The following is a 24002-nucleotide window of genomic DNA, read 5'->3' as shown; positions in this document are numbered from 1 at the left end:
CCGCCACACAGTAGGTGTTCATGGAACACTGTGGAATGAATGTGAACATGCCTGGCACATAGTCGGTGCTCAGTGAACACTATAGGATGAGTGTGAACGTGCCTGGCACGTAGATGTGCACACGTGCTTATTGCTTTCCTCCCTCCTGGGCCTTTTGGGCTCCTCCTGCGTGAACTGGTGTGGATTTGGGCCACTTGACAGACTGGAAGCCATTCCAGGAGTGTCTTGTCCTGTAAAGGTTTGTGCTTTCCCCAAGGCTCTTGTTCAAGACGCTGGGAGTGCATTATAAACGTTAACGACGTAAATGGCCTGCTTTGTTTGTGGCAGGTGGGGCGTAATTGGCTGAAGCAAGATGGTTCCCAGTGAAGCCAAACCTGTTCTGGAAGTGAGTGGAAAGTTTAAGCAAGTCAGAGACCTCAGGGGCCGTTGGGCCATTTGCCCAGTGACGTCTGGCGGGCGGCTCAGGACGCCGGAGATTCCTGGAAGACCGCCCCTCCCCACCAGGAACCCCGCCCTCCCCGCGCAGCCCCGTGCCCTGGAACGCATGTTGTTTTGCTCCTTTGGCAGAGCTTCCTGGAGTCAAGTTAAGAAGATCCTCTTGCTGCCAGAAGGCTCCTTGCATGGGTTTGTTGAGCCCCCACTTAGCAGAGGCGTTGAGGCCATGAGGTGTGTGGTACTCACACTCATTCATTCAACAGACCCTTTTGAGCATCCAGTCTGGGCCAAGTGCTGTGGACACAGGGGTGAGGAGACCGATGAGGGGACAGTGACTCTCCCAGAGGAAGGACTTGGCTGAGCACACAGCACAGGGTCTGTGGGAGCCCTGAAGAGGGTTTGGCCAGGACAGGCTTCTTGGAGGAGAAATGCTGTTGATACCCAGTTTTCTTTACGTTGTAGGTTACAAAACCACAGCTGCAACAGGCTGAAGCCACAAAGAGAATACATTGGCTCACAGAATGGGCAAATCCAGGAAAGGCTGGCTTCAGGCACTACTGAATCAAGGGGCTAAAGGGAGAACTCCGCCTCTTGGTGTTGTTGCTGTCTCTGTATTGGCCTCATTTCCTCCAGCCAAAGGCAGAATTTCCCCCGCTTGGTGGAAAAGATAGGAATTGGAAGCTCCCAGTTCTTGTTCTTTTCCTGCCACTTGTATGTTTACTTAAGCCATATTTACTGAGTAGTGAACAAGACAATGTCCTACAGATTTATCCTACAGATAAATATGTTTATGTGCCAAAGACACATGTACAAGGATATTCATTATAACATTGTTTATACTAACCAAAGACTGGAAACAACTTAAGTGGCCACCAATAAGGCCTTGGTTAAGTAAATTATGCAATGGGACGCTGGACAGCCCTGCGGAAGAGTTAGCTCGATCTATATCAGTAATCCACACTCAGGGCAACTTTACGCCCTAGAGGGCATTCGGCAATGTCTGGAGACATTTTTGGTTGTCACGATTGAGGGGGGAGGGGCAATACTCATGGCCTCTAGTGGGTAGAGGCCAGGGATGCTGCTAAACGCCTTACAATGCAGAGCACAGGTCCCCACCCAACAAAGAATTTTGCAGCCTAGGATGTCAATAGAGCCAAGATGGAGGAACCGTGATCTGCATCTGCTGATACAGAAATCTTTAAGATAAGTTCAGTTTAAAGAAAAAGCACCGTGGACAATGAATACGGTAGACTACCATTTGTGCAAACAAGGAGCATCTCTCTGGATGTGCTTCTCCATGCATAGAATTGTCTCTGGAAGAATAAATCAGAGAGTGCCGAGCTGTGCCTCGTGCAGGCCTGGGGGAGAGGTGTGGAAGACAGATTCATTTTCACGATACAGCTTTTTTACCATTGGAATATTTTTAAACTGTATGCCTGTATTCTTTAAAAAATTAATATATAAAAAGTATGAAAGTTTGACCAGACCTGCACATATGCCCCGCCTGGCCCCTTCCTAGCCGCGGCTTCTTCCTCTGAGATGGTTAGGTTGAGAGCAGCCCACGAAGTCACGGTTGGAACCGATCTTAGAGATCATCAGATCGTAGGAGCCATCAAAGAGGTTGTGGAAATGCTGGATTAGATGCATTTAAATGGGTCTTTACTGGAGGAGTTTTTAGAGACTAATGCAAGAGTGTGCACGGTGGATCTCTGAGGGATGTGGCATCCAGAATTAGCAAATGTCCTCGACTCCTTCATTAGCTTCCTAGGGCTACCGTGACAAAGCACCATGTGCTGGGGGCTTGAAACAGCAGACGCCCATCGTCTCACGGTTCTAGAGGCCAGGAGCTTGAACTCTAAGCGTCAGCAGGACTATATGCGCTCTGAAGTCTCTAGGGAAGAGCGCATCCTTGCTTCCTCCTGGCTTCTGGAAGTCCGTGGCTTTTAGCTGCACCTCTCTGATCTCTGCTTCATCACCGTAAGGTCTTCTGGCTGCACGTCTGTCTTCATGTGGCCTCTTCTTATAAGAACACCAGTCATGTGGGATGAGGGGCCCACCCTCCTAGACTATGACCTCATCTCAACTTAGCTCATTTCAATTACTCTATTTCCAAATAAAGAAACATTCTGAGGTACTGGGAGTTAAGACTTCAACATATCTTTTTTCGGGCGGGGGGTGGGGGTACACAATTCAATTCCTAACAACTCCTAAGCACACACACCTACAAATACTTTTTCCATTTCATTTCAGAAGACTACTGTTCTACTGATTATGTTTCAGGAAATGCAGATCTCATATAGTTCCTTCACTTTGCATTTGAGGGGTCTGCGGCCCAGAAGGGGACAGTCACTAGCCCAAGAGCACACAGCAGATTAGAGGCAGGGCTGAAACTAAAATCTAGGTCACCTCTCTCCTGGAGGAGAGAGTCGGTGAGCCCCATCTCTCCTTGATAGGAGCCCCTCTTTGTATATGAGGCTGCGACTGACTGGTGATCAAGACAGCAGCCATGAACTCACCTACCCATCCCCCACCCACCGTTCTACCACTTTATCTCCGAACATGCAAGAGGAGCTACCTGGCAAAGCAATTCCTACTCCTACGGATGTGGGTCTTACTTCTGAGTGTTCTCAAGTGTGTTCTTGGGGACTCCAGGTTGTATGTGATAGAAACCACCACAGACGGTGGAAGGTAAACCAGGGATTTCCTGGCTCATGGATCAGGGGAGGCACAGCTGGGTTCTGAAGCTCCAGCAGTGCTGTCATCCCTCTCTCCCCGTCTCTGTCCTGCTTCCCTTGTGTTGGCATCGTTCTCAGACACACTAGCTTCAAGGTGGGAAGCTTAGGTCCTAGCCACTCCAGGCCCATCAGCATTCGAAGGAGAGTCTGCCCAGGGTCCCACCAACATCCCAAGGAGGGCTTGATGGCCACATCCCAGAACTCATTCTTATAGCCAAGAGTGTTTGGTTCTCTGCTTGGCCAGACCTGGAGCAGGCGAGTGGAGTCAGCCCCACCTGGACCATGACGGCTGAGAAGGGGAGAGCACTGGTTCCCCAAGTCGTGCTGGTCAAATGAAACACGCTTATCCACCATGGTGAGTTAGCTCTCCTCCCCGTTCACTGACTCCTCACCAAATACACAGTCACTTACGGCGGTGCTTGGGCGAGGAGCCTGAAAGGCTCTGGGCAGCCCCACTTCCACTGCGGCGGGCTGCTTTCAACCATGGATGGTTTGGTCTTCTCTGTGTTTCTCGACGACTCCCCTTACTCTACTGAACGTTTACTTTTCTATCCTCCACTCCCAGCCAGACTGTAAACTCCTTGAGGGACTCTGGCTTATTCCCCTTTGCAAATGAGCATCTAGCACAGCAGGCATAGAAGTAGGCTGTCTATAAGTGTCCATTGAATTGGGAATCTCTCATAGGGCCAAGGATGAGTACTCCATAAAATTATGCTGAGTGAATGATTGGATGAGTGGATGCTTGGATGCATGGATGGATAAATGGATGCATGCATGCATGCATGCGTAGATGGGTGGATGGATGAATGGATGGAGAGATGCATGGATAGGTGGGTGGATAGACGATGGATGGGTGGATGGATACATGCATATGTGGATGGATGCATGGATGCATGGATGAATGGATGGAGAGATGCATGGATAGGTGGGTGGATAGACCAATGGATGTGTGGATGTGTGGATAGATGGATCAATAGATTGATGGATTGACGGATGGGGAGATGCATGGGTGGGTGAATGGATGAGTGGATGAGTTGATGTATGGATGCATGGGTGGAGCGGTGGGTTGACAGATGCTATCAAGATCATCGTCTAGTCACAGCCTCCTATACAAAGAGCAGCTCCTATCAAGGGCAAACACAGCTCACGGATTCTCTCATTGTCTGGCTATCTGATTCCTGTAACAAGACCTCCTCACTTTCTTTTACAATACAGGGGTGTTAACCCTCATTTGCCTAGTAAATTCCATTCTGATTCTGCTGTTTATCATCAAGGACAGTGATGAACCATACTGCAGAGGACAAGGGTGCAGGTGTCTGCTCAGAAAGAGAAGGAAACGGTTAAGAAGTAGGAGCTGTGTGCCCCCCCTCTCCTCCTGCAGACAGACTTTACCCGCATGGTGGTGAAGACGGCTGGGGTAACCCTCAAGTCACATCCTTCCGGCTCTGTGGAGAGAGGCAGCTCTCACCCTGGCTTGTACAAACCAGGACACGACCCCAAGCATCCTTCGTACAATGCTCTGGAGGCAGCCCCACTGTGACTTTCCTAAATGTGCTTCCGTTGGAGACTTGAGCTCTTAGCCTGCCTCCACTTCACATGGGAGTTGATTCCACCTGGGAGAGCATCGCACCCTGCCCCCAAGGAGCTCTGGCTTCCTACTCCCCTTGCTGTTGCCCTCACGCCTCCCGGGAAAGGGGCCAACTCAGCAGTCAGTCTCAGAGGGAAACCTTCTTGGGAAACACTCCAGAGGGACCACCTGTGCTGGTGGGCAGTGGGGTTATTGGTCGCTGGGCGGCCCTCTGGAGTCCAACTTGCTAGAGAAGGCGCTCAGCACCAAGCGCTGCAGACCCACCGCCTCCCTTAGGCATCAGCTCTTGTGAGGTTCAATTAAATAGCTTGCTGGATACTGAGCAGAGTCTATTTCCTGCTGCCTCTGCCACAGTCTCCATGGGGCGCCTTACAAGAGTGGCTGCGAGCGGGCTTTCAGCTCCTCCTACGTGCCAGGCTCCCTCCTACCCGAGTGAGACAGCCATGAATATCCTCACTTTATAGAGAGAAATGAGGCTCAGAGAGGTCTCGCTCGTGCTCATGCAGCCAGTAAGCGGCAGAGCCAGGACTGAAACCCGGGGCTCCCTGCGAGTTCACAGCCACCTCCGTGGACTGGCATGACCAGGACTTCACTGGTGCTTACTGCTGGTCCATTTTGGAGCTTAATCGTGGAAACTTCACTTAGCTTTCTATTTTCTCTATCAGCAATTCGTGAGCCATCATAGCCTATGAAAATAGCCCGTAGCAACAAGATGATGCTAAAAACTGGAAATGAGTCAGTGTTAGCACTTGTGTGCCCTTTCTGTTAGGGCTGCTGGAATTCCGTAAATAGCATGGGCCCCCAGGAGGTGTGGCCGGAGGATCCCTGAGAGCTCCGGTCACTTAACAGCCTCTCTGCTTCCCCGAGATTTCACCTGGAGACCTTCATTTCTTTGGGTCTGAAATCCTTTTTGATTTTCCAAAATACTGTAGTTAAAATGACAATACCTCTGAGAGTGGTCACATGAAACTTTGAGCCTACGCATCAGCTAAAAGCTTAAGCGAAGGAGCAGAGAGTGAGGCCTTAGGAAAAGGGCACAGGACGCACAAAGGTGGGCAAGAAGCAAGTGTGGACTCTGAAGCGGGAACCCACTTTGACTCCATGGTGATTTCACCTAAGGCCAGCGGGAAAGGGAGAATATTGTGTCTGCTGTTTATGGGTGTATTACAAATTACTCTGACACTTAGAAGCTTAAAGCAACAATAAACATTTATCATCTCACCCAGTTTCTGTGGGTCAAGAATCGGAGAATGGCTTAGTTAGGTGGTTCTGACTCCAGATGTCTCGTGAGGGTGCAGGTGAGAGTGGGCTGGGGCCACAGTTTCGTCTGAAGGCTTGGCTGGGGCAGAAGGATCTGCTCCAAGGTGACTCACTCACCTGGCTATCGGCAAGATGATGCTGGCCAATAGCAGGAGGCCTCAGTCCCTCCCCACATGGACTCCCCATGGGGCTGCTTGCTTTCCCTCACAACATGCTGGTCAGCTTCCTTCAGAGCAAATGAGCTGAGAGGGATTAAGAGAGAGAGAGCCGGCAGGCGCAAAGAGGAGGCTGCAGTGCTTTTTGTGACCTCACCTTAGCAGTCACACTCCTCCATTTCTGCAGTGTCCTGCTGGCTACCCTCTTCAGTGTGGGCAGGTCCTACACGAAGGTATGAACACCAGGTGGTGAGATTGGTGGGAGCCATCTTGGACGCTGACTTATGGCTACCACAAGCATCATCTTTATTTTACAGGTGACGAAGTGGAAGCACAAAGAGCTGAACTGAATGTATTTAGGATTTTTTGTGAGGCAGGGATCGCTCTAGAACATTCTACACTAGAACACTAGAACATTCCTAGAAGCATTTATGACAGGGTCCGGCATCTAGCAGGCATTCAACAAACACTTGATGAATGAGACGTGTCAATGGGTGGTTGCTCGAGAAAAGAGAATGGTTCTTGAACCTCAGTCCATTTATTTACTGTTCTATGAGATGTCTTTAGGGAGCAGAGAGAGGAACAGGATTTTGCTTTGGTGGATTTCTCCTATCACTGACTTCTTGGCCACGTGTGTGTGACGGTGGCCGACTGTTCAGTGAGTCTTCTGTTTCTTTAAGACCCGAATCTTCTGGCGTGTTGTTGAAGGGAAAGGGTGAGTGGAAGCTCCAGAGTGAGGAGCCCTCCCCTCCTTCGGATGATAAAAGGGTCACTTTAATTGAAATAGAGTTATAACTGTTTGCCAGATTTAAGCATAGGCCCTCTCATATGTCAGACCCTTGGAGCAGAGAGATTATATATCCGGGCAGCATCTATATAAATGTATGTATAATTTATGCAATATTTGTTCTATTCACGCTTTCTACTTAGCCTATCCATTAAAGCCCATCACATTAATTTAATTGAAAAATTCTGGGGGAATTGTATTAGCTTTTTCCCCATTAAATTAACATTACAGCCTTTAAATAGATATCCTAGATGCCCATTGTTGCTAACAAAATTATTATGCAAATGGAAATCTGGCCTTTCTGGATTTGGCCATCCCCTTCCCACCCTCCTCCTCCTTGCGTGACCCCGTTAATTTAATTGCCCTTTCCCCTGAGTTCCCAGGCCACAGACGTGGAATGGGAACCCGGGCCTGAGCCCGAGGCTCCTCGCAGGGCTCCGGGGCCAGGTCCAGGCCGGGATAGCAGCCTGGAGCTCCAGTCTCGGGTCTCCAAGGCCCTTGTGAAAACGCTCTTATCTCAAGAAAGGAGAAAGAGTGTGCGGTTCCTCCCCAGGCCCCTTGGTGGCCAAGAACACGCTTGGTATCGAAGAGCGCGGGTGTGTGAGTCAGAGGCGCTGGGTTTGAAATCGGATTCTGCCCCTAGTGACTGGGATTCTGAGCAAATGTCCTAACCCCTGTCCAACCAAGAGAACCACTGCTTCTTCAAGGGAAGCTGGAGGACGACGTGAAATAATGGACAGAGCCTGCACCGGGTAGGCACTCATAAAGGGTTGCTATTATCGTTTATTCATTCATTCATTCATTCATCCATGCATTCAGGAAATAATTCTGGAGCCTTGCTCTGTGCTGGCCACTGGGCTAAGTACAGGGGAGGTGGTGAGAACCACATGACCCAGATCTCTGAGATCCTCTAGCTTGTACTGTGGGGTGGAAGTGGAGACAGGGAATAAATAGGTAAATAATATGACTGTGGATAGAGGTCAGCATTATTGCTGTTATTAGTATGTCAAGCATGCGTTGAAAAAGTGAAAAGTTCAGTCCTCTTAATTAATCGGCCCCCTGATTTGCTAGACCATTTAATCCTCCCGGAAGTAGAGCCGGCCGTTTCCCTGGGTGTGGATCAGAGATCCCTGGTTCCACCCTGGGCCCCGCTGGAAGGCTTCTTCTCCAACTTGACCTGCTAGGTGGCCGCAGCCAGAAGCTGAGTGACAGGGACTCGAGAGCACGGACAGCTCTTTGTGAAATCGGCCTTGCTCCTCTTTGAATGGGGTAAGGGGTCTCCAGGCCCCCCTGGGGTCTTATCTTTCTGACCGAGCTCGTGAAGTGATCCTCAGCTAGTCTCCCTGGATGGACACCAAGACTTCACTGCCCTTCCAGACCTTCCAAGGGGGCTTCGCTCTCTTACCTCATTTTTCCCATCTGTTTAATCTCCAGGAGTCTCTCCCTTTTCCTGAATGTGCTCTGCTATTTGCATAGACACTAAGCAGATTAAGATGAGACTTGGACAAGGAGAATCAAAGCTTCCTTTGCCTTTGGGGGTTGAAAACACAGCCCTGAAATAAGACGGGGTGGAAACCCGCCCAGCCCAGTCCACGGGTTGGTTCTCCCAGTGAAACTAGTGCCAGACTAGAGCCTGGGAAGATGGGTCCCTGCTTTCTTGCCGTTTCAGTCATCTATTGCTGCGTAACAAATGAGCCTTAACCAAAGTGGCTTAACACAACAGGTGTCGATTATCTTTCATGGTTTCTGCAGGCTAGGGAGTTAGAAGCAGCTCGGCTGGGCAGTCCTGGTTCAGGGTATCTCACGTGGCTAAGGCAGAGGCCATCTGGAAGGTGTCTTCATGCTCACGTCTGGCACCTGGACTGAGAAAACTTGTACAGCTGGGGGCAGGAACCGCTGGACCCCCTGGGTGCACAGTATATCTCAGTGTGGTCTCCCCACATGGTCCCTCCACCATGGTGGCTCCAGGGGAGCTGGACTTCTCACGTGATGGTCAAGGCAGGTGTCCCGAGAGAAAGGGAGAAAGCCGGGTGGAAGCCGCCTCACTTTCTCTGACCTCTCCTGGGAAGTCTTGTTGTCAGTTCTGCTGCATTCTCTTGAAGCAATCACAGAGGCCAGCCCAGGTTGAAGGGAAGGGGAAATAGACCCCACTTCTCGATGGCCATTGGCACGGTTCCGGAAGACCACACGAAACTGAAAATATTGCGATGGGTAATGCCTACTCTTAAACCTTCCTGGTTGAGATTATTACGATGGTTGGAGACTCAAATATGCAAAGTGAGACAAAAAGCTGCTAGGAGATAACAGAAGAGAACATCTTCATGACTATAGGATAGCCAAGTGGCCCAATAAGAAATATATATTTGGTCTCCGCCCCTGGTTTCTGACACAGAACTCCTAAAACCCTTGTAACATCCTGAGTGAGAAGGGTGTGAGCAACATCTTTATCCTGATACTTGCTCTTTGACTCCAGTTCCTGAACTGAGTGCCTACAATGCTTAGAATTTCCTGAGTGACAAGGGTGACGGGAGTGTCTGACACTAAATCCCACAGAATTTCCCAGGGGATCCTGGGAGCATCCTTTTTTCTAATGAGGTGACTCTGGGTGTGCTCCTGGACAGCTGTAGGATGGGAGCTGGTCTCCAGGAAGATCAAGCCATGATTAGAAGCTTGGAACTTTCAGCCCCACCTCCCATCCTCTAGGGAGAGGAGAGAGGCTGGAGACTGAGTTAATGACCAATCATGCCCACATGATGAAGCCTCCATAAAAATCCCTAAACTGTGGGTTTTGGGGAGCTTCTGGGTTGGTGAATGCATCCACGTTCTGGAGAATGGTGCACCCTGGCTCCACGAGGACAGAAGCTCCTGTGCTGGGGACCCTTCCGGACTTTGCCCTATGGACCTCTTCATCTGGTTGTTCATCTGTATCTTTTATAATAAACTGGTAAATAGAAGTAAATGTTTCCCCGACGGTGTGGGAACTCCTGACCTTTAGCCAAGTCAGAAGAAATGTGGGGACCCTGGAGACCCGTTATTTGCAACAGGCATCTGAGCGGGGGCAGTCTTGTGGGGCTGAGCCCTTAACCTGTGGAGTCTGATGTTAATTGCGAGCAGTTAGTGTCAGAAATGAAGTAAATTATAGGACACTCAGTTGGCGTCCAGAAAGTTGGAAAGTTGGTTTGTGCAGGGGAAAAACCCCACACTTCTGGTGTCAGAACTGTTGGGAGTAGAAAACAGTTTTTCTTTAGCAAATATTTCTGAAACAGGATGCACACACACACAATGAACCTTAAAGAAAACAATTGATTAGTTGGACTTCATTAAAATCAAAAACTTTCATTCATCAAAAACTCCACTAAGAGAATGAAAATGCAAACCACAGAGTGAGAGAAGATAGTTGGAATAAAAGTATCAACAGAAGACTCATATTCCGAATATTTAAAGAACTTCTGTAAGTCAATAAGGAAAAGACCAATGACCCAAGTTTTTGAAAAATGGGGAAAACATATGAAAAAGCTTTTCACAGGAGAGAAATCCAAATGACAAATAAATCTATCAAAAGGGTCAACATCATTAGTAATTAAGGAAATGCAATTCAAACCACGATGAGAATTTTTATACATGTGAAAACTTTTAGCTGAACAACTAAGATTTTTGAACTTTTTCACAGACATACAAGAATGGCTAAAATTGCAAGAAAAGAAACCCGTCAATACCAAACGTGGCAATGCTTGGAGCAGCTGGAACTCTCCTACACTGAAGGTAGGAGTGGAAATTAGTTGAACTACTTTGGAAGATTATTTAGCAGTATTTACTAAAGCTGAATGTAACACACATACTCTGGGAATATGCTCCATAGCAATGCATAAATATGTGCACCAAAGGACACAGCCAGGAAGGTTCACAGAGGCATTATTTGTAATAGTCCTGTCTTAGTCTGCTCAGGCTGACATAACAGAATACCACAGTAGTCCCTGGGTCAAATCCAGCCCACTACCTGTTTTATAAATAAAGTTTTATTGAGACACTGCCATGCTCATTCATTTACATATCGTCTATGACTGCTGGAGTGCAACAACACAGAGTTGAGTAGTTGTGACAAACCGGATGGCCCATAAACCCTAATATATGTACTATTTAGCCTTAATAGAAAGAATTTGCTGACCCCTGTTCTATAGCATCTTACCTTGGGGCATCAATCCATCCTATGTCATGTATTAGAGGAGAGTCCGAATTGGTTTTCAAGAAAAAGGTCGGCCCTATCACAGGGCTCTTCTTCAACCCGCCCCCACATGTAGCTGGGGTGCCTTCTATTAGGTGGATACCCCTTGGGTTCAGTGCTTTAAGATTCCATACGAGGAGGCCAGCCCCACCCTGCCTTCTGCTGATTGTCAAAGTAATTTCATTTGCTTTGCATTTCCTTTCCTAATTCTGCTTTTAAAAATTCTGATCATTTGAATTACGAAAGTAGTACATATCCTTTGTAACAATTCAAATAATAAAGGAATGTCTCAAATAAAATTAATAGTCTCTCCACTCCTTTCCAGTCCAGCTCCCAGATACAGTCGCTGTTAACAATTGGTCTAAATGTTTCCCTACTGTTTTCTTTATTTATAAAAACATGTAGAAACCCATTTACAGGGTGTGACTTTTTTTTTGGTCTTTTAATTTTTTTCAATAAAAATAGGATCACGCTTGCTTTTATTCCATTTAACAAGGTGTTGTGGGCATATCTCCCAGTCAATATGCACAGATTGATTTTAAAATTTTTAATAGCTGCACTGTATTCCTTAATATAAATATATCATGATTTGTTCAACCATTTCCCTGTTAATGTACATTTACATTGTTTCCAGGTCCTTTTTTTTAACGATTACAAATGATGCTGCAGTAAACTTCTTGATGTATTTTGTCTTTATAGACTGGCATTTTCTTTTCTCATGGATATATTCCCAGAAGTGGGAGTGCCAGGCCACAGTTTTAATTTTCAAAAATACCAACAGTTGATTTTCCACAGTGTTATAATAATGTACGGTCCTCCCCCGATGGTGTTCGAGAGAAATGGAGTCTTTACACCCTCGCCAGCTCTGGATGTTACACATATTTTCCATTTTTGCCAATCTGATGGGTAAAAAATAGTATCTCATTGTTCTCATTTGCATTTCCCTGACAAGCCAGCCTGAGCATCTTTTCATATGTTTATTGGCCATTTGCATTTCTGCTTCTGTGAATTCTGTAGCCTTGGCCCATGTTTCTCCTGGGTTATGGGTCTTTTTCTTCTTAATTTGTAGGACCGTTTTATAACTGAAGAATATTAACACTTTATTCATTATGTGGCTGCAAATATGTTCTTTGTTTATTGTATGTTTTGCCATGGCTCTACTTTTCATAAAAAAAAATTAAATTTCTGCCACCCAGGTTCTTGCTATGAATATAACTAAAACTGTCTGCTTTTCAATTCTTATCAGAATTTCAACTGTGAGAAATAATGTGGTGGAGCTCTCTTTAAAGCAGTGGTTCTCAAACATTTTCTAATTTTAAGTAACAGATTTTTTTTTCCCCTAAACACGATCTTAGGTAGATAAAAGAGAAACTGCTGTGGTTGAATTGGGTCCAAGGGCTCAGCTCTCTGCCTGCAAAGGGCGTCTTTCCCTCTCTCAACGGCTCCTGAGACACTGTGGGAACCACTGGTTCTCCATGGAACCTCGTTTGAGAATCACTGACCTAAGACTCTGCCATCCCTTCGTTCATTTAATCAGTTTTCTGCGGTGTGTTCCATAGAATATTAAGCAGGATGTTAACGAGTGCTTTGTGAAGAAAAGACTCTAGGGTTGTTCTGTGGCCTGCCAAAACAAGGCGTGCTTTCCCGTTCTGAACTAGATCACACTTTGATTCTTTTGAGATGGAAATGCTAGTCTACCAAGGGACAGGAACTGGACAAAGGGTAACACACACCCTCTCTTTCTTTTCCTCCGCGATGCCAAAACAAATAGACAGTTATTGCCCTTGCTGCTCCCGGCCATCTGCTGAAGGTGCCACTCTTTAGTTTTCTGCTAGTCTGAACAAATATTGCTCATTTAGCGATCAGCGTTATGGATAACCGAGGGGACGTGTCTGACATCAACACAGGCGGCCAGCAAGGCAAAGGCTCGGGCTGACCCCTTTTGATTTTCCCGGGGGCAGAAATTGTGGGCTCTCCAGGACGTTCAACCACATCTTTCTTCTGCTTTATTTGGAATTTGGAAGGACAAGTTTCTCCCTAATCTTTTTTTTTTTCTTTTTCTGGAGTCATATCTATAAAAAAGAGCAAGTAAAAAGGATTTTAAACAAAGGTACTTTAGGCAGGAGATTTGCAGATATTATTTTGTCTCCTTTCTAAGCCCTTTAAAGAAAGGACAAAGGAAAGAGGATTGGCATACCTTGCTTAAGAATAATAGTCTGTTAATCCCTTCTGTTCTTACGAGAAGGAAAAGCTCTTACACAGAAGGAGCAGTGGAACCTACGTCCCATTTGGAGACTGTTCCTGGGTTCTTGCACAACAGTAGTCAAAGGAGCTTGGGAAATGCTGAGTTTCTTTACTGCAGGACTTCTCAGAGCCTTTAAAATGCGAGTGTTCACTGTGAAGTTCCAGGAGGAAGACGTGGGTGGGTTTCTCACCTTCCCTTGACCACAGAGCCCTTTGTGGGCAGAGCTTCCCCAGGAATGGTGTTCCCTCACACGCCCTTTAGAAAAAGCTGGACCAAATAGTCTTACGTTGTTCCTGGGATAAAACCAGACTCTCAGAGAATTGCAACCTTTAATCCCTTTGATTTGGCCACTTACGGATTTGCTTGGATTGACCTTCCTTTAACCTGCATTGTGGGACATTATAGAGAACTCGTTGTATCACCTTGCTATCATTTTTATTTCAGGGAAGTTGTAATTTTATACAGCCTGTTACAAGTAAAAGCTGTGTTTTCCTAAGCAATTGGTTTGCTTATATCTAACGCCATGAATTTTACAACCTATTATATTTCCCTCTTTGCCGTTACTACCAGGATGCTCAAACAGGTTTGTGGGCCACTGCCAGTAATGCTATAGAAATCTGTAGTGTATATTTTGGGTACCAATCTTATCTTTTATTTCAACATATTTTCCTACCTTTATATTCACTTAGCCCCCATTTCCTTGTTTTAAAATGTTTACTTTGTTGTATTGATGTATGTAAATGCGCCGTCTTCCAATCCTTTTTTTTTTAAATGTAGCAGAGCATAATAATAAAATAAAGACAAATCCACATACCTATTCCAACTAGCATATAGTAAATGCTTACTACGTGCGAAGTACCTGCTAGGGCCCTAGGGAAATAACTACGAACAGGTCCCGGTCCTCATCCCTTGAAGGGTTTACAGGGTTGCAGGTGAAGCAGACCAAGTCAATTACCACAATCCCCGGGGATGGGCATAAGTAATCGCTACAATGTTGCCTGTTAAGTAACAGGAGAAGTATGTTTCAAGTGCTCTGGACATGCCAGAGAGAGGGAGTGGAGAGACCACACAGAGACGGGCCCAGCTGCCCGAGGTCCCTCAGCTACTTCTGCTCCCAGTTCTCTAGGTCTTTCCAGCCCCAGCCTCACGCCAGCCCAGCTGACACCCAGCGGAGCAGGGAGGGCCCCTCCGAGCCCTCCCAAATGACAGACGTGTGAGCAAAATAAATGTTGTTTTGAACTAAAAAGAAATTGCTGTGGGAACCCAGTGAAGAAGCAACTCGCTCTGTGAGGAAGAGTGAGAGGGACATTGGGAAGAAGAAGGGAAGAGAGATTGTCAGCCTGGGCCTGCGGGCGAGGTTCAGGACATCCGCCCCCAACTTGCAAGCACGTGCAAAATTGTGTGTACGCGTCTGTGCACTTTTTGAGAAGAGGGTCCCTTGCTCTCCTCAGATTCTCAGAAGGGTTCACGACCCACGAAAGGTTAGGATCCATTGCCTTCAAGAGTGAGAAGACAATTGCCTGGAAAACAAAGGATGGAAAAAATGTGCAAAAGCCTGAGAGTCTGTTTTGGCGAATGTGTGGGGTAGAAATGACTGGAGATTCACATTCACTCACTCGGTCATTCTTTCCTTCAACAAATCATTTACTGCACACCTGCTGTGAATCAGACACTGTGCTTGGTGTCCGAAATATAATGGCGAACACGATCATTTGTCCCTTCACAGACCTCGCAGGCTCTAGACACTTCCCCGAAGGCTGCTCTAATCCTGAAATCTCTTTCCCACTGGCCTGGGAGACATCCTTCCTCTGGGTATTTTGGCTTCCATCTTCTCTCCCTGTAATCTTTTTTTGGAACCGTATGGAGCAGACAACAAGACACAAGTCACTAAAACCCTCCCAGGAAATAATTTTATAACCTTATTTTGGCCTTTTCTCAATGAGCATGAAAGTACCAAGATTTCTTTCTTGGGAGAGAAAAAGCCCCACAAACAGTGAAAAGGTTTCTTTCTAAGTTGAACCAGAGGATGGACACAGCTAAAAACCAAGGCTGGAGAGAAACTTGGCTATGGGATGTGAAGTGCTTTTATTTGACTGTGATTTCGATTTAAATCTTGATTGTGTACAAATAGCATCTCTCAACACCTTAAATCTCCAAAACCCTGGGCACCTTTGAAGACTTGTCCATTTTTCTTTCTCTCCTCTCATCTCACCCCTCCCTCCCTCTTGCCTTCAAAATTGTCCTCCAGCCACATCAGGACAGCTTTGCTCTGCAGTCGTGAACTGGATTCTTGGTTTTATCGCTGACTCACAGTTCCACGTGCTGGACCACAGATTTCCCATCTCTGAAATGGGTGTGATCATACAAGAAAGTAATGTTCGGGGAAATTTTAAGGACCTCAGGTGATGAGCTTGTAGAAGTTACACACACACACACACAGTATCTGATTAGCCTCTAGGCAGCGTGGGGGCGGTGGAATTTCCTCAGAACAATCCAGGCAAAGAACATCCAGTTCCCTTACCCGTCCGTGCATTTGTCTATATGTTTGGTTGAATTAAGCTACTTGATAAACTAGCCTGCAGCCACTTCATACTCACTCTTGAAACACAAAGCATTCTCTCCCAGGCAAGGCGCTTCCAGCTCTGGGTGGTTAGGAGCAGAGGAAGGGGCATGGACACGTTCTGTTTCTTGCTCTGTTCCCAGGAGACAGGTTCAAGCTTGCCTTTCACCCGTAAGTGAGTTTTATTCACTGGAAGTCTTCCTAGAACATTGGCAGACTCAGAGAATCTGTTCTGAGTGAGCCCTAAGCCGGTGTTTCTGGCCTGATGCAAAGTTTGTACTGTCTGTATGCTGCCCATAAAGTGGAATTGTCACAAGGTAACTTTTTCTGTGTTGCAGGGGAACGCAGGGATGTTAGGGGAAAGAAGGCAGCTATGCGGTCTAGTGGTTAAACAGCCAAAAGAAATCGCAAGGCTCTGAGTTTTACAGCCAACCCCACTTAAAGATTTTGTTCTCTCATAAACGTTGTGTAATGTGTCTGTTGTTTTTGCCTGCCTAGCAGCCATTCTCTTTTCTTCTGGGAAAAGCAACCCAGTTGTGTTTTGGCAATCTATACACCCCCATTGGATAGCATTGTGGTAGTATCATTAATCAGAGTGTCTTGCCTTCTTGGGGCCAAGAGGTAAGCCCACAATTGTGGCTAAGCCACACACGTCCTCCCAGCACTCTGAGTCTTGAAAGGCCCCACAACTCTTTCAAGAGCTCATTCGTCCAGGTATCTGTGCCCTGAAGAGACTATCTCCTAGTTCCCCTGGGTCTCCAGGGCTGCTCTGGCCTCTGTCCCTTCTGAGGACTGTCTTTGGCTATTATTTCTATTCTGTGATTCCCCCTAAGCCCTTACAGTGCATTCTTTTTTTCCAGTTAAATTAGTTAGAATCAACTTCTGCCTCTGGCCATAATAAAGTAACTGGTACCAGACTTGTTTTCCAGCCAGACACAACCGGAGAGCTGGGCAAGATCGATGAAACAACTGTTTTCAGACATTGGGCAACAGGCAGTCAGAACTGTGAACCTTAAAAGAAGGCAGGCAATGAAGTGTGCCCCACAATCACCTTGGCTTTCTTCCTGGAAATGCTTTCCAGGCTGCAGCACAGGGAGGAGAAACCTGGGCAGAGAATGGTGGCCTCTCTGAGTGGAGGAGACATGGGTTATCAATATGTGGAGGGTGAAGAGGCTGGAAATTGTGAGCCAAAGTTCCGGAGAAGAAGGTGCTACATGGATAAACAGTGCCAGAAATCTGTATAGGGAGCCCCTTGAGTTTCTGGTTACATACTGAATTGCTAGGCATTGGATGAAATGTTGCATAGACGGCAAAGCACAACTCCTGGCGAGGTACAAGCTGAATAATTCCCAGAGCTCTCATGGGACTTGGGGACACCCAAGTTTTAGCAAGTAGACTGGGTCTCCTTAGAGTCCCCAGTGAGGTCACATCCTAGTGGTAGGGCTAAACTAGCCTTAGAAGAAAGGCTCCTCTAGATCCAGCCCAAGAAAACTTTTAAAAGCCTCAAAAAATCAAACTGACCAGTAAGTAACTTAACTACCTGCCAAAAGTGAACTTCAAAGGAAAGCAACAAAATTCAGACATTGAGCTGCATAACATTAACAATGTCTAGCATCCAATAAAAAATTACTAGACACCTAAAGAAGAAGGGAAATGAGTCTCATTACCAGGAGCAATATCCGTCAATGAAAACAGACCCAAAATGACAAAGATGATGTAACTAACAGATAAGGACTTTAAAACAGCTATTGCAAATGTTTTCAAAGATTTAAAGGAAAACATGAACATAGTGAGCAGTGGAAGACATTAAAAAAAAAAAATGAAATGAAACTTCCAGAAAGGAAAAATACAATATCTAAAACAAAAATTTCACTGGATAGGCTTAACAGTATATTAAAGATTGCAGAAGAAAAAAATTAGTACACATGATAACATTATAAAAGAAGCTATTCGAATTGTAGCACAAGGAGAAAAAAGACTAGGAAAAAACATGACTCCAGCATCAAGGACCCCTGCAATAGGATTAGATGCAGCCTACATTTAATTGGAGTCCCAGGAGGAAAGGAGGGTGGAAAAAATACCTGAAATGATGACAGGTGAAGATGTTCCAAAACTAATAAAAACTGTAAATCTACAGATCCAAGAAACTTAACAAATTCCAGGCAGGATAAACACAAAGAAAGCAACCTCAAGGTACATCATAATGAATTTACCTAAAATGAGCAATAAAGAAAAAAATCTTAAAAGCAGCCAAGATGAAAAGATATGTTACGTAAAATGAATACTGATAAGAATTACCAGTGATTTCCCCTTAAAACCAATGTAAGCCAAAGACAATGGAATAACATCCTTAATGTGTTGAATGAAAAAAAAATCTGTCAATCAAGAGTCTATGTCCAGTGAAAATATCTTTAAAACATGAAAGTGAAATAAAAATGTTTTTCAGACAAAAAAAAGAAGGTAGAATTTGTTATGAGCAGACTTGCACTATAAGGAATATTAAAAGAAGTTCTCTTTTAGGTTGAATAAACGTGATACCAGGTGGAAGCTCAGATCTACACGAGGAATGAAGAATGCCGGAAATCATAAATATGTGAGTAAATATCAAAGACTTTTGTATTCTTGTTTCTTAATGCGAGTTATCCAGAGTCAGACTGCCTTGGCATTTCAGAATCTAGAATCGAGATGTAGAAACAAGGAACTGTACGGCTTTTCAGAAAGCATCTCATCTCTGAAGCAAGTATGACAAAATGTTATTTATGGACAGCAAATACATGGTTAATTGTCATAGTAACCTTTGTACTCATATACAAATGTTTAAAAGTTTAAAAATATACCTACTCTTCTATTTTGTAGATGAGCCACTCAAGGCCTTGAAATTTATGTGACTCTCCCAAAGTATGACCCAGAGCCTAGGTATGCTAACCACATCACCATTTTCCTTCCCAGGGCTAAGTGGGTCAGATCCCAGCTCTGCGTTCAAACCACAGCCCAGCCACTTATTAGCAGTGTGATTTTGAGCACTTGATTAAATGTCTCTAAGCCTCAGTTTTTTCTCATAAAATGAGAATAATAGGATGCCTACCTCCTTCAGTCCCTGAGACTATCGCAGAAGATATTGTATGGAGCAGGACTGTTTCCCTCGGTTTGGGCATCTCCCTCCGGCAGGCTTGCCTGAAGAGGCACCAAGTCAGCCTCCAGCAGCGCCAAGCTCATAGCCCGCTCGTACAGTAGAGCCAAAGAAAGGCAATTTCTCTTTCCCAATAGTTTCAGCGACTATTCACGCTGCTTGGCCACTTTGGGTCACACGCCCATCTCTGCACCAACCCCTGACTCTGATTGGCCAGGCCTGCCTTGTATACCCTCCTTGGATCACAGGGGTGGAAGAGAGATGGTTTCCTAAAGGTAAACTGGATGCTGTACTGTCGTAGATGCTGAACTGCCAGAACCCATGGACATTTAGGACTCGAGTAAAGCACAGGACAATAAGAGCAACCAAGTACGGCCTCGTCCAAGTACAGCTTTGCAGGTGCGAACTCACTTCCTCCTTATAATGTGTCAGGGGGAAGCTCTTGGAAGCCCCAAACTCACAGAAGCTCCAGCTCTGTGACGGTTGTCCAGTCCCAGCTCGCAGCCTGTGCGACCAGGTGCCTCCTGTCCCCAGGCCCCTCGTGGAGAACTCCCATACTCACCCTCAGCTCTGGGCTTGCTTTCCTTTTTTTGTTTTTGGCCTCTGGGAACTTCCCTGACTTCCTTAGAAACTCTGTTATGCATTAGCAATCATTGTTCTTTTCAACATCTCTACATGTGTCATAGTACGTAGTTTTCCCGTCATCTCCCCATTGTACAGATGAGGAAACTGAGACCCAGAGAGGTTAAATACCTCCCCCCAGTCCACATCTGGAAAGCTAGTAAGTGGCAGAGCTGGTTTTCAAACCCAGAGCCTGTTTCCTAACACACCATGCCCAGCTCCCTCAGTGACGGTGACTGGGGGATGAGGGCACACACCTGGGCTGTGGCAGAGTCTTATCTAGAAGAGGGATCCCAGCTCCTCCCCGGTCCCTGGGGTCCTCAGGCACCATCCTGCTTCCTGATAATAATGAAGCCCTGGGGGAAAGGGAACCTCAATGTCCAAGTAAGACACCTTGCAACCAGGATGCTGTGAATATTTCCACTCTGGACGAGGGGAAGTGCGTGGCCAGGGGAGGACATGGCAAATGGAAGCCGTGGTGGCTCTACTCATCTCTGGCAGCTGCCATGACAAATCCTGGGTGTTCCTTGCTTGCAGTTGTGTATCTTCAACCTCTATCTCTGTCTCCACCTGGCCTTCGCCTCTGTACGTCTCTGCATGTTCTCTTCTGTGTCTAATCTCCTCCTTCCCTTTTTTTTTTTTGAGGAAGATTAGCCCTGAGCTAACATCTGCTGCCAATCCTCTTCTCTGAAGAAGACTGGCCCTGAGGTAACATCTGTGCCCATCTTCCTCTACTTTATATGTGGGACGCCTACAGCATGGCTTGCCGAGCAGTGCCATGTCCGCACCCGGGATCTGGGCCTGCGAACCCTGGGCCGCCAAAGCAGAACGTGCGAACTTAACGGCTGCGCCACTGGGCCGGCCCCCTCCTCCCTCACTCTTATAAGGACACCTGCCATTGGATTGAGGGCCCACACAGGCCATCCAGGATGATCTCATCTTGGGATCCTTCAGTTAATTACATCTGCAAAGACCCTTTTTCCAAATAAGGTCACATTCACAGGTTCGGGGTTAGGACACGGTCATAACGGTTTATTGGGGTTGAGGGGTGGGGAGTGCTAGTTCCGCTACAGCGGAAAAGCTGCCGGATTTGCTCCATCTCCGAGCCGTGGATGACAAGGAGGGAGCCAGGGCTTGGCGAAGGGAGCAAGCCGCCTTCTGGGTTTCTAACAGCGCCTCTTCTATTGTTTTGTGTTTTTCTCTTTTGTTTTGAGGTTTTCTGCCCTCTTTTCTGGAAGGTGCACAATGCTCGGCTCTGTGGTTATTTTCGCCTAACAGCTGTGTTTCCGGTGAGCAGCTGGGAGATGCTTCTGACTCAGCAGAACTGGAGCAGTAACCGTCAAGAAGCCGCTCAAGCGAGGCTAGAAATCAAGAAGCAGTTTCCCCCCCCAGTCCCCGTCCTTTCACTTCCCCACCCGTGGGCATCTTTTGAAAGTCTCACAGAGCACTTCTGAAAAACCGCTTGGACCCGCGTGCTCGAGGCCTGGCTGGAGGTGGGCCCGCAGCTAGGCTTTCCGAAAACAGATGGATTCCGGAAAGGACTGTGCCAAACCCGCCGGCTTTGTTTGGAAGGCCCCTCCCAGGAGGCCCCCCCTTCCCCGCGCGGCTTGTATCTTACAAGTTTCCCACAGGTCTGAGCAGTGAAAGCAGAGGCGGTCAGGACTTCTGTGGTTTTTCAGGGTGGGGCCCAAGTTGCCTTCCCCAGGCCGGGGTGGCTTAGGTTCTGCAGCTCGCCTGTTTTTCAGAGGTGATGATTTCGCCCTGGGTCTGGGAGGCGGCTCCAAATTTCTACCCACTGGCCCTGGATTCCAGCCCTGACCTCGAGGGGGGCGCTAGAAGTCCTGCCCGCAGCGGGAAGGGAGCAAACCAGAGAGGACCCGGCGTCCTGGAGAGCTGGCCTCTGTGCATGCTGGTGCCTGCAAAGGGCTCACGGGAGAGGGAGACAGCTGCACCCGGAGCGCCTTGCTGCTGTTCCGAGAAAGAAAGGAACAAATAAATTTAGCTCCAACCTACGCATCCTTCACAGCTGCTTATTGACCAAACAGAAAGGGGCCTCTCTTTCAACCCTGGCTTCTCAGCTCTGTGCCCAAGGAGGTCTGCCACGGCCCGCACAAGGGGCTTTTCTGGGAGGTAACCGACCCCGGCCGCCTTTAGCTCTGGGCTGGGCGTTGCACAAGAGCTCAGGTTCAAGGTGCGTGGTGCTTTTGGCCATCCTGAAACAAAATGGTGGCCGGGAAGCGTTTCCACCCGGGCCTCGCTCAGCTCCTGGAACTTCTCATGCGCGTCTTTGGGAGGCAGAGCGTGGGGCAGGCTTGAGGGATGTGTGGCTGCTCCAAGGCCAGCCGATAGCTCCCTGAGCCATTAGTTTAATAGCACCATTCATGGGAATAAAGAACTCGCTGACGGGGGTCCGCAAGTTAAGAGACTGGAACAAAAAGTGCTGAAGAGGTTTCAGGCAGCTCGCCAGTGTGGAGGGGTTCCTGTGGGACAGGGAGGGCCGGCCCTGTGCTTCCAGTCACCGGAGTCTGGCTCAAGTCCTAGCTCCACCGCCTAAGGGCAGGGTGCCTCTGGGCAGGGAGAGCTGGCTCCTCACCTGGAAGTGAGATGCTGGCCGTGACACTGGGCCCTTCTGAGCCTTGGCTCCTTACCTGGGAAGCAGAGATAGTGTTCTAAGCTTGTCATGAGGATTAAAGGACATCGTGTCCCGAGCACGCCTGGCCCAGTTCTTGGTGTGCCAGGAGGGCCTGTGGTAACTGTTTCACCTGCCCGGGCCTGTTGTCTTCCCTTCTGGCCACGGCGTCCCACTGTCTCTCCTCCTGCTCTTCTCCATAAGATTTGGGGATCACCTTACTCTCAAACTCTGAAGATGAGCACGTAGCCCAGGCCAAATCATGGACAGTCCCACACACCCCTGGCCATAGTGATTAGTTTCTGGATGTGCATGGGACCCAAGCTGGGACAATCAGAGCCAACTTTAGGAATGTTATTGGAACTATTAGGACAGAGAAAATCTTTCTTCTGGGTTTCTAAGAGGTCAAGGTTTAAATGTGGTGCTGCTGGTGGCTGTCTTTGTATAAAGGAGGGAAGAATCTGCCAACAGGAGAAGGAAGCCAACAGAGAGAAAAACAAACATGAGGTGACTGTGTCCTGACCATTTGACCCCTTGATCCAGCCATACCTGAACCCATCACTCCTTAAACTTCCCAGTTATCTGAGCCAATATATTCCCTTTTTGCTTTAAGCTAGTCTGAGTTCAGTTTCGGTCTCTTGCAATCAGAAGAATCCCCACAGCTCAATAAATATCTTTTTGAATCTGAATCTACCTGTGGCCTCATCCAGAACCAAGAGGCAGGCGGATGACTGCTCAGTGCCGCCTCCAGCAGTGAGAGTCTGTAAGGAGTCTCTATTTTCTGGCACGCTGATTTCCTTTAGGCCTCGCTTGCAGATAGGCAAGCAAAATAGTGAGAGGAGAAAAAAGAAAGCGGTTATAGAGTGAAACCGATTGGGCTCAAATCCCTTCTTGGTCATTTATTAGCTCTGAGACCTTGGGCCAATGACTTCTTCTCTGTGACCCTCTGTTTTCCCTCCTGTGGAAGGGGATAACAGTGCCACCTTTGAGGGGCAGTGGATATGGGTGCTAGATTCTGAAGTCAGCGTGAAAGCAAAGGTACCCATGAGAATCCCTTAGACTCGCCCCCCTCCAGGAGGAAGGGCACCACACAAGTCTCAGCAAGTCGCCACGGCCCAGCCCCTGCTTCCCCCTCCTTGCACCCATCACTTCTTCTGCTGTTGAGCACCAGGTGAGGTGGTTGACGTGGGTCTTGAAACCCAAAAATACGCATTTGAAACTCTAGAGCAGTGGTTCTCAACTAGGGTGATTTTGCCCCCAGGGGACATTCAGCAATGGAGACATTTTTGGTTGTCACACATGGGAGGGGGTGTTACTGGCATCCAGTGGGTGGAGGCCGGGATGCCGCTGCACAGGACAGCTCCCATAACAAATAGTTCCCTGGCCCGGAATGTCAGTGGGGTCAAGGTTGAGACACCCAGCCCTCGAATCATGCTTAGCACGGAGCCGGCTGCTTCTGGGAAGGGTCCTGGGGCTGGAGGCTGCCAGAAGAGTGGATCCACACATTCCATTTCCGTGCTTCCCATGTGGCAAGTCCACAGAGGGATGTGACAGGTGGCGTTGTCCTTTCAACGAGCATTTCTTTCTCTTCGATTCGGCCGACTGCGTGTGGTTGAATTTGTGTAAGTTACCTGC

At 47.5% G+C, this 24002-nt stretch overlaps 2 long non-coding RNA genes across 3 annotated transcripts in view; both read left to right on the top strand.

Annotated features, from left to right (window-relative positions):
* The window catches only part of LOC124226007 (uncharacterized), a 5646-nt gene extending 3105 nt beyond the window's left edge, over positions 1 to 2541 (top strand). The window contains exon 3 of the long non-coding RNA XR_006885185.1: positions 328 to 2541. This is a non-coding gene — a long non-coding RNA (uncharacterized LOC124226007). The remainder of the gene's footprint in view (positions 1 to 327) is intronic.
* A 13579-nt stretch (positions 2542 to 16120) lies between these two features.
* On the top strand, positions 16121 to 23701 carry LOC124226008 (uncharacterized). Of its 2 annotated transcripts, XR_006885186.1 has the most exons (6): positions 16121 to 16304; positions 18508 to 18580; positions 18844 to 18903; positions 19419 to 19516; positions 20388 to 20446; positions 20953 to 23701. It is a non-coding gene; the product is annotated as an uncharacterized LOC124226008 (long non-coding RNA). The 2 variants fall into 2 exon arrangements; XR_006885187.1 differs by lacking the exon at positions 18844 to 18903.
* Positions 23702 to 24002: the final 301 nt, after the last annotated feature.

The sequence above is a fragment of the Equus quagga genome, chromosome 15 (assembly GCF_021613505.1).
Source record: "Equus quagga isolate Etosha38 chromosome 15, UCLA_HA_Equagga_1.0, whole genome shotgun sequence".
In the NCBI taxonomy this organism is placed as follows: Eukaryota; Metazoa; Chordata; class Mammalia; order Perissodactyla; family Equidae; genus Equus; species Equus quagga.
This window is presented reverse-complemented; position numbering and strand designations above follow the sequence as displayed.